The following is a 608-nucleotide window of genomic DNA, read 5'->3' as shown; positions in this document are numbered from 1 at the left end:
TCATCAGGATTTAAAACCAGAAAAGGGCAGCTTTTAGAGAAGTTTGAGGTACTTTGCTGGCACTGTAATAAACCTGGGCACAAAAGAGCTCAATGCTGGCAACTTCAATACAGGGAAGATGCCATGACAGGAAAGGCTACTACCCAGAAAGGTTGTTGGAACTGTGGAGAGCAAGGACATATGAGGAGCCAGTGTAAGAAGAATATTACCAACAAGTCAGCCTCAAGGAGACCAGTAGTGGTTGGTGTCGAGGGACACTCACCAACCCCATCATGAAAGTCCCAACAGCTAGGTGTAAAATGCCAAGCACACACAGTGTCTACGTGACAGGAAAGCTGGATGGCCAAAGGTGCAACTTTGTCATAGATTCTGCGTCTCAGCAGACCCTTGTGAGCATCAAGGTGTTAAATCACGAAGGAGTACCAGAAGCCATACAGAAGCTTTGTGGTGTGACAGGACATTCTGCAAGTTTGTGGGGATCAGTGTAGGTAACTATTGAGCTCATGAGCATAAAGGACAGGCAGGAAGTATACTTGGCTGACATTGAAGACGAATGCATATTAGGATTGGACTACTTACTACCGAGGAAGTTTGTAATTAATTTTGTT

Source organism: Limulus polyphemus, unplaced genomic scaffold (genome assembly GCF_000517525.1).
Source record: "Limulus polyphemus unplaced genomic scaffold, Limulus_polyphemus-2.1.2 Scaffold5094, whole genome shotgun sequence".
NCBI lineage: Eukaryota > Metazoa > Arthropoda > Merostomata > Xiphosura > Limulidae > Limulus > Limulus polyphemus.
This window is presented reverse-complemented; position numbering follows the sequence as displayed.